The sequence below is a fragment of the Galeopterus variegatus genome, unplaced genomic scaffold (genome assembly GCF_000696425.1).
Source record: "Galeopterus variegatus unplaced genomic scaffold, G_variegatus-3.0.2 Scaffold5645, whole genome shotgun sequence".
NCBI lineage: Eukaryota > Metazoa > Chordata > Mammalia > Dermoptera > Cynocephalidae > Galeopterus > Galeopterus variegatus.
Genome location: NW_007731756.1, coordinates 68,013 through 78,051, shown reverse-complemented (window position 1 = coordinate 78,051; position 10,039 = coordinate 68,013). Strand labels below are relative to the sequence as shown.

General features: G+C 39.4%; 1 long non-coding RNA gene across 1 annotated transcript in view; it reads left to right on the top strand.

The window, feature by feature from the left end:
- The first annotated feature begins 209 nt into the window (after nt 1–209).
- The window catches only part of LOC103605183, a 40,606-nt gene continuing 30,776 nt past the window's right edge, over nt 210–10,039 (top strand). The window contains exon 1 of the long non-coding RNA XR_551774.1: nt 210–414. This is a non-coding gene — a long non-coding RNA (uncharacterized LOC103605183). The remainder of the gene's footprint in view (nt 415–10,039) is intronic.

The window sequence follows — 10,039 nt, the reverse complement described above, 5'->3', positions numbered from 1 at the left end:
GCACCGGGGGTGAAGGTCCACTGAAAATACTCTTCATAGAGCCCGCTCCACCTTCTGTGTTCTGATTGGTTGGTAACAGCAGTGAAACTATCCAATCAGGGCTTGTCTACGGGGTTCAATCAGAACGCGTCTTCCAGGAGCCCTCATTTGAATACCGGGTCTATAAATGGGCCGAGCAAGCCCACGCTCGGCATATTCTCTTCTCCGAGGCTGGCTTCTGCTTCTTGTCTTCGCTGGGCTCTGCTGGTTTCCCGGAGGTGTCTTCCAGGACAAGGAGTTGAGAAGCCGAGTGATGAGAGCAACGGGAAAAGCTGCTCCGCAGACGTGTCCGAGGGATAGAAGCAGGTTCCTCCCAGGTGGAGACGTTTGCCGGGTCCACGCGGTTCTCCACCCTCCCTGGACATCTCAGGCCTGGTGAGTCTCCCCGTTAAAGTATGTGAGCGACTTGGGGTGGGGAGCGGGCAGGTTACGGTGGGCGGGATCGCAGAAAGCCAGGGAAATCCATCCCCGGCATCCAGAGAACAGCCACAGTCATTGTCCGCTGCAGCCGTCGCCCGCAAGCCCGGAGCCTCCACACAGCCTCCGCCTGCGGCTCCTCTCCTGCTCCCAGCCCTGCGCGGGTCCTACCGGGGCCCCCGGGTCGTGGGAGCCGACGACTCCCGGTAGAGGCAAATGAGGTTCTCGAGCCAAATGTTGAACTTGGATATGTAGGTTATGCCGCGATTCAGCACTCTAGGCGAGATGGTAAATATGTCCACGCCAACACACACGGTGGTGGGGAGGCTTTTGGAAGGACTGATGTGGAAGGGACCGTAGATAGTTTCTCAGATGTTACACGAACTACACGTCTGTAGCACAGTTCCACTTGGTCAATGCTGTATTTTCTGTGTTGTTGAATTCAGTGTGCTCGTATTATGTGAGGCTTTCTTTGTCCACATTCAGTAGGTTCTGTAGTTACCTTTTCGCTGTGATGCTTCCGAGTGCTTTTGTAGAACAAATTGGGTTGTGTTTTCTTTTCTTCTGTTTTTCTTGAAAGCATTTGTGAAGGGTTGGTATTATTTTTGTTTGTTTTTGTTTTGATTATGTATGTTCATGGAGTACAAAGCTGACCATCACCACGTGTGCCCAAGATGTGATGATCAGATCAAAACCGTCAGCATGCCCATTACCACCAGTTGCAGTTATTCTCCATGTCCCCCGCCAAACCTCTCCCTACCCTTCTTCCCCTCTCCCCACTCCACCCCAGGCAACCTTAGGTCCGTTCACTCTCACTGCAAGTCCAATGCACCATTGTGGTCTTTCTCTTAGCTCCCACTTGTAAGTGAGGACATGCAGTATTTTTCCCTGTGTGGCTATCTTATTTCTCTTAACATAATTTTTTCCAAGCTCATCAATTTTGTTGCAAATGGCAGAATATCAGTCTTTCTTATGGCTGAGGAGTATTCCATTGTGTATACATACCAAATTTTCCTTATCCAGTTGTTCCTGTTGAAAATTTAGGTTAGTTCTTTATTTTTTGGTTATTCTAGCTATAGCTGCAGTGAACATGTGAGTGCATGTACCTCAACTTGATGATTTCTGTTCCTTTGTGTATATACCCAGATGTGAGATTACTGGATCCTATGGTATATCTATTTGTAATTGCTTGGTAAACCTCTATACCTCTTTCCGTAGTGGCTGTACTTACAGTCCCACAGCAGTGTAGAAGAGCACCCATTTCTCCACATCCTCCCCAGCATTTCACATTTTGTCTTTTTTATTATAACCCATTTAACTGGGGTGCGGTGATATCTCAATATGGTTTTAATTTGCATTTCCCAGATGATTAGTGATGTTGAGCTTTGTTTGAAGTGCCTCTTAGTCATTTGTATGTCTTCCTTTGAAAAACGTTTTAGCTCCTTGGCTCATTTTTAATCAGGTTTTTTTTTTTTTTTTTTTTGTACTGTGTAGTTGTTTGAGTTCCTTGTATATACTGGGAATTAATACCTTGTCAGATGTATAGTTTGCTAATTGTTTTTCCCATTTTGTAGGTTGGGTTTTTTACTCTGTTGATTCTTTTCTTTCCTGTGCAGAAGCTTTTTAGCTAGAATCCTATTAATTTACATTTTTTTCTTGAATCTGTGCTTTGGGGGTCTTATAAAGTCTTTGCCCACTCCAACTTCTTGAAATGTTTCTCCTATGTTTTCTTTTAGTAGTTGATGGAGTTTGGATGTATTGTCCTCACAGAACTCATGTGGAAATCTCATCCCCAATGTGGCAGTGCTGGAACTTGTTTGAGCCACAGGGGTGGATCCCTCATGAATGGATCAATGCTCTCCCTGGGGGTTGGGGGTAGTGAGTGAGTCCTTGTTCTATTAATTACAGGGAGTGCTGGTTGTTTAAAGGACCCTGGCACCTTCTCTCTCTCTCTCTCTCTCTCTCTCTCTCTCTCTCTTCCTCTCACCATGTGGTCTGCTTGTATCTGCCATCTCCCAGCTGTTTTGTGCCATGACTAGAAGCAACCTGAGGCCTGTACCAGATGCAGCTGTCTCAGAAATGTAAGCCAAATAAACCTCTGTTCTTTATAAGTTTCCCAGTCTCAGGTATTCTGTTATAGCAACACAAAATGGATGAATACATAATCCCACTGGTAGAGCACATAGACAAAAAAGAAAGAGAAAAACTGATATCACACCACTTTAAAAAATCAAAAAGCTCTGAAGACAAACAACAACAGGGAAAGAAGGGAACAAAAGGTATTTAAAGCTAACACATGAAAGCATAAATGCCAAGAGTTAGACAGTACCTTTCAAAAACAACCATAAATGAAAATAGATTGAACTCACCACTCAAAAGGCACAGACTGATTGGTTAAATCAAAATGCAAGACCCAACTATATGCTGTCTTCAAGAGACTCATTTCACTGGTAAAGGTGCACACCGACTAATAGTGAAGGGATGGAAAAAGATGTACCATGCAAATGGAAATAAAAATGAGCAGGAGGAGCTATTTAAATAGTGGATAAAATAGACTTTAAAACAAAAAAAAAAAAAAAAAAAAAAAGGTGCACACCGACTAATAGTGAAGGGATGGAAAAAGATGTACCATGCAAATGGAAATAAAAATGAGCAGGAGGAGCTATTTAAATAGTGGATAAAATAGACTTTAAAACAAAAAAAAAAAAAAAAAAGAAAGAGACAAGGCTGCTATATAATGATAAAGAGATCTATCCAGCAAAAAGACATAACAATCATAAATATAGATGTACCCAACACTGGAGGACCCACATATATAAAGCAAACATGATTAGACCTAGAGAAAAAGATAGACCTCACTATGATAATAGTGGGGACCTGAACACATCGATGTCATCATTGGATAGAGTATCAAGGCAATTAATCAACAGTGAAATACAGGATAGAAACTACACTTTAGACCAATTGGACCTGGCAGATATTTACAGAACATTTCATCCAACAACTACAGAATATACATTCTTCCCATAAGCACACAGAACATTCTCCAAGATAGACCACAATAGGTCACAAATCAAATCTCAATAACTTAAAAAATCCAAATCATTTCAGCTATCATTTCAGAACCCCAAAAGCACAAGCAATAAAAGAAAAAATAAATAAGTGAGATTATGTCAAACTAAAAAGCTTCTGCACAGCAAAGGAAACAATCAACAGAGTGAAATGTACAACCTACAGAATGAGAGAAAATATTTGCAAACTATATACATCCGACAGAAGATTAATATCCAGAATATGCAAGGAACTCAAGTAACTACACAGTAAAAAACCAAATAACCCATTTTTAAAATGGGCAGAGAAAATGAATAGACATTTTTCAAAGGAAGACATACAAATGGCCAACAGACGCTTTAAAAAATTCTCAACATCACTAATCATCAGGGAAATGCTAATTACAACCACATTGAGATATCACCTCACCCCAGTTAGATTGGCTATATTCCAAATGATGAAGAATAACAGCTGCTGGTGAGGACATGGAGAGAATGGAATCCTCCTACACTCTGGTGGGACTGTAAATTTGTATAACCACTATGAAAAACAGTATGGAGGTTTCTCAGTCAACTACAGATAGAACTTCCATGTGATCCAGCAATCCTACCTCTAGGTATATACCCATATGAATGGAAATAATCATATCAAAGGGATACCTGCACTTCCATGCTCATCACAGCTCTATTTATAATAGCCATGACATGGAACTGACCTAAATGTCCATTGATGAATGACTGGATAAGGAAAATGTGATATATATGCACCATGGAATAATATTTGAGTATAAAAAAGAATGAAATTCTGCCATTTGCAACAACATAGATGAGCTTGGAGAAAATTGTGTAAAGAAGTGGGAAAGTGAGAGGAGGAAGGGAGAAAGGCAGTAACTGCTAAAGGACCATAAAAATTGATTACATTGTATAATGAAGAATATACTAAATATCCTGACTTGATCTTTACATATTGCACACAGGAATTGATATTCAACGATGTACCCCACAGATATGTGCAACCAACAATTTTCAAATAATAAATTTAAAAAATAAATATTTGCTAACATGATAATGTAGGTTTTATGGGAGAATGTTAGTATTAATATTTTGAGAGTGCAGATTCAAAGATCTTCTCATTATTCTTGGATACTTGAGCAATGTTCTCCGTGTAGGTGCCAAGTTTTGGCATAATCTGTGAAGATTTTGCTCATAGAAATTGTGTTTTTTTGTTTTGCACTGATTGTATTTTCTTTGAAATACTAATAAAAGGGCCTAAAATTTGTTTAGACTCATGTGGAAATTTATCCGGATAGAGTGGCTGTTTGGATAACATTACTTAAAAATATTAAAATACAAATATACAAAATGTAACCTGGAGCAAAAAGAGTTAAGGGCAACAATATGTGTCTTAAACCATGAAACAATAGGGAGTTTAATATTTGTGATTAAGGTTATGAAAAGGTTTCACTTATACCAGGGAATCGAGAAAGCCATGTGCATCCGTAGCATAGGAGACATGCTCAAAAATAAAAGAGAAAACAAAAAGCTTTCACCTCTGGCTGATCTTTAGGCTCAGTGAAAACATGAAGTAAAGTACATGGCAGAGATGAAAACAGCCTTGCTGAACTAAGAAAGAGAGTACCACACAGAACAAATCGCAAAGATCAATAGTGAACTATTTTTAAAGGACATTATTTTTATTTTGTCTTTATTTTCTTTTTTTGCTCCAGATGTTTAAGACAAATATTTTTCAAACAGCTCCCTGTACACTAAAGTAAAAGAGCAGAAACTTTAGAAACCACACATGACAACAAGTGCAGTTTTTTTGTTGTTTTTTTTTTCCTTTTTGTCTTTTTTACTGACCGGTAACGGGATTGCAACCCTCGGTGTTGCACCTGCACCACGCTCAACCAGGGAGCGGGAACCGGTCTCCACATGGGATCCGAACCCTCGGCAGGAGCGCCGCCGTGCTCCCAGACGGCGCACTCTCCAGTGCGCCACCGGGCCGGCCCAACAAGTGTAGTTTTAAAGTTAGTTTGGAAAAGTCACATTACAAATTTTCTGGCTGGCTGCTAAAGATGTGCCCTAACACACTCACAGATCCTACATGAAAAGATTGGGATATTTATTTTAGGGAGTTCAGGCATTTAAGGAAATATCTGTCAAATCACTAGGTGATCACTAAGCTAGTGAAACAATTCTTCAAACATCATACAGAACAAAAAAATGCAGTACTTACTAAAATAGTTTACAGAAGTCAATAAACTATTACAACTCACAGCAAGAAACAACAGCATATCCTGGAGAGGAAGAATTTTATATTATTCACATCATAACACTCAAAATGTTGAGTTTCCAACACAAAATATGAGACAAATAAGTACACAATATTGTACGGCCTAATCACAGAGGAAAATAAATTAATAGAAAAGGTATTTGATAAAACCACATATAGTATAAACATACTGACTATCCTTGTATCAGCAGTGCTTAGAAGTTAAGGACTCACTGTGGCATAGCCATTGACCACAAGCCTTTGAAGACATAGAAAAACTGAATAATTGATCCTGGATATTACCAAGGGGGATGAGATGATAAGTCCACACAGTATGTGGCCACAAAGCAGCTCAACAGCAGCAGGGTGATCTCAGTGGCCCCTTTCTCTGGGGAGATGCTTGGGGAGCAGCTGGTGCTCTGAAGGTGCTGGGCCTGCCTTTTGTGCCTATGCAAGAGAATCACAATGTACACAGTTAAGAGCAACGTGATTCCCACAAGGATGTCCTTAACTGCTGCCAGTGTGAAAAACAGACTTTTTTTATGAAGCTCATGGAAAAAAATGAGAACATTAATAAATGAGAAAAATATTTTCTGCCTAGATCACATGTGGGGTGGCCCCAGTGAAGAAGAGCTGGCTGTTACAAAGGCACAAGTTGAGAACCCACTAGAAGAGAAAAAATATAGGGTGTGATTTGGAAATATGAATTTGAACTTTGGCAATTGGGAGGTGCTGGGGCTGATGGTGATGGCTTTTAACATGCTCAGGAGGCAGATGGTACCAGTGGAGAGGCCCTTCATCACCCTTTTTGGGTAGGTGACATCCTTAAATTTGAGGCTGTTCTGGAGACTCCCAAATCTATCTGTAGATCACCATAATGAGGAGCATGACTATGTAGATAAAGGCCAAGTGACTGCTTGTCAGGTCAGAAGGCCTGGGTCTGAGATCCAGCAAGTGTGAGGATGCAGAGAAGGAAAATGTTTGCTTTCCTTGGAAAATGCCAGCTTGGGAAAAACATACTTTTTTTATAGCACTATAACTTAAATATTTATTCTTTACCAGAAAAATTAAACAAATAAAGCCTATCTGGAAATACAAACCAACAAAAAAGGTATCATGACATCATTGTCTCTGTGACTGTGTCAGCCATCACCACCAACCTCCCTGCCCATCATTGTAACCGTCATCAGAGTGTTCTGGGTCATCCCTAATCATCACTGGAGCATCTTCCCTGTCCTGCCCCATCATCATGCTATTCTGTCCACCTTACTCAGCCACCACATCTACAATGATGCCAATGAGCTCCCCTTTCTGTGTGCCTGCATGGTCTTCATTCTTTCTGTCCAGTTACAGTGACCGTGTGTTCCGGAAGTTTTTAGTTCATTTGTATATCTTCTCTTGAATTCCTCAAGAGCAGAAACAGTGACTCATGAACACTGGTATGTGCACACTGGCACACTGCTGAGCACGCATGTGCTCAGTAATGCCTTTTACACTGAGGTGAATGACTAGAGATGAGCTGACAATCACAAGAGGAAATTCAAGGGTTTGGCTTCTCTTCTCTGGTGTTCTTTCTGACTTCATTACCAAGATGCGGTTTACTGTCTGGCTAGTCTTTTGGGCTCTGGGGGCACTGCCTGTTTACCCCGACCTTGGTCCTCAATAGCAGAGGGAAGCCCTCCAACCTCATTATGCTCAAGTATAAATTAGAATAAATCATGATGTTTGGTACATGGAGATGTGAATATTAAATCTGAAATAAATATGGAAAGTTTATGTATGATCTTAAAACATAATAATCACATAGAATTATCAGGCGAAGGTTATATTTTAATTTATTCCTTGATACTGGCTATAATCAAAATGATGGAGAAAAACATGCTGGCAAGGATGTGGAGAGAATGGATGCACATTCACTGTTGGCAGGACTGTAAATTAGTACAACCACTATGGAAAACAGTATGAAAGTTCCTCAAACAACTATAGATAGATCTACCATATGATTCAGCAATCCACTTCTGGGTATTTACTCAAAGGAATGGAGATCATCATGTCAAAGGGGTACCTGCACTCCCATGTTCATTGTAACTCTATTTATGGTAGCCAAGATATGGAACCACCTAAATGTTCATCAATGGATGACTGGTTAAGGAAAATGTGGTATATATACACCATGGAATACTACTTTTCCATAAAAAAGAATGAAAGTCTGCCATTCACAACAACATGAATGAGCTTGGAGAAACTTATGTTCAGTGAAATAAGCCAAGCACAGAGGGAATGTCCTCACTCATAAGTGGGAACTAAGAGAAAAAGAAGGAGGGAAGGAAATATCACAGTGGTGCATTGGACTTGCAAAGAGAAAGAGAGAGCATACGTAGGGTTGAAGAGTGGGGTGGGGGAAGTGGGAAGAGGAGGGAGGTCAGTGATTAATTGGGTGGGAGACATGGGGAATCATTGCAATTTGTGGTAATGGGCATACTGAATAGTATTGATCTGGATTTCACATCTTGGGCACAAGTGGTGATGGTCAGCCTTCTACTTCATGAATATTCATAATCAAAGAAACAAATAATTTATTCCCACTTACAAGTGGCTTAAACACATCGCCCTAGTTCTATGTAGAGCTTCCCAGATTCCTTTGCCTTAAGAATAAAGTAGAACTAGTGACCATAATGTCAGACACTTCTAAAGTGTCTGCTCATGGAAATGTGTTTTCCAGTGTTTTGCTTTATTTTCCCACAATCCTAAAGAAAGATCTCATATATACCTTAAAATTCACATTCCCAGGAACATGGTCCTAAATTATGTGACAGGATAAAATAGGTCAGGTTGCAATCCCTACAAGAAGTCTAGATTATAATTTCTCCTTACCCCATATGAACTAATGGAGGGGAAAAAGTGACCAACACATTTATATTTTTTCAAGTTTGTCTTTTAATGTAGATATTAGTAGATGTTTAGCTCCTTAATAGAAGGGACCCATGACTTTTGCTGGAAATTTTTATCATCTCCCTAAAATTCTGGATCTGGAATTCAAAATTACTGAATTAGAAACTTTAGTAAAATTAAACAGTATACAGAATTTAGGATGAATATTCAATTCTCTTCAAATATAAGATCATGAATTTTCTCTAAAAGGAAAGACATGAAGTGGAAAATAGGTAATTATCAGATATCCAGCAAAAGTTTTTCTACATTAAAGAGAATTCAAATGAAGCAGATGAAATGTCATCATGGTCATCTGTTAAAGCCTTATTACTTCAAAGATTAAAGAAATTCAGTTTTCACCTGATGTTTTCTCATACTGTTATACTTGCTTTTCTCTCCCAAACACTTCTAGGGTGTTTTATGTGAATTAGTTCTGAGTGTGAGCAATAAGACAAGTGGTTTTTCAGAGATTAATTTAAGTGATGTGGACTTTCATGTAAAAATTAATTTTGTAAGATAATATTCTACAAATATAGTACTTAAAATTATAAGAAAACCAGAGAAACTGTGATAGGAGTCTGACTGAGCGGACTTGTGAGTATAAAGTGGGGGATTATTCCAGGACCCTCTGTCTGGAACACCAGCCGTCTCATAAACAAAACAAACAACAATAAAACCAGAGACTTTAGGCATTATATTTCATATAAATAAAATGATAGCATTATATAGTCTTTTGTGCCTGTGTTAATTAATCATAATGTTTTGAGAATCATTCAAGTTGCACATATGATTTGTTACTTATTATTGCTGAGAAATATTCCATTGTGTATATACACCAAAATTTGGTAATTCTTTCAATAGTTGATGAATTTTACCCATTTTTTTGTCAAGTTGTGTATGTTCTTTTACTGAGCTTTACAAGTTTTTAATATACTCTGAATACCAATCTATCAAATATATGTATTTCAAAAATTAGTCCCAAGCTACTGGTGCCTGTTCATTTTCTCAACAGCATCTTAAACAGACCAAATTTTTTATTTTTTATTTTTATGATTTATGCTTTGCATGTCCCATGTTTGTGGTGGGTTAGAAATCTTGATTCTCATTTGATTTTAGAATAGGACTTTTAGGTAAATGCATATGTAGGGCAAAAGCCCTCGGATAGGAGACCAAAGTCTACTGATAGAGGGCAAAAGCCCATTTACTCAATGCTAATTAAATAATGTTAGTTCTCGGGCCGGCCCGGTGGCGCACTGGATAGTGCGCCGCTTGGGAAGCGCGGCGGGGCTCCCGCCCGAGGGGTCGGATCCCACCCACAGACCCGTTCCCG